The sequence below is a fragment of the Eimeria mitis genome, genomic scaffold (assembly GCF_000499745.2).
Source record: "Eimeria mitis Houghton genomic scaffold, Emh_scaff3228, whole genome shotgun sequence".
In the NCBI taxonomy this organism is placed as follows: Eukaryota; Apicomplexa; class Conoidasida; order Eucoccidiorida; family Eimeriidae; genus Eimeria; species Eimeria mitis.
In genome coordinates this window covers 511-791 of record NW_013571565.1, presented here as the reverse complement: position 1 = coordinate 791, position 281 = coordinate 511, and positions in this window count along the sequence as shown.

Genomic DNA, 281 nt, shown 5'->3' with positions numbered 1-281 from the left:
TTATATGTGTGTATGTATATGTATATGTGTGTATGTATATGTATATATATATGTATATGTGTATGTATGTATGTGTATGTATGTATGTATGTATATGTGGGTGTATGTATGTATGTATATGTGTTTGTATATATATTCGGATGCACGGGATGCAGGATACACCGTAACGTTTTAGCCTGCGGGGGGGTTTATATATATTTATTTATATTTATTTATTTATTTATGTTTATTTATATTTGTATAAATATGTTTATATATTTGTATATGTGTGTGTGTATGTG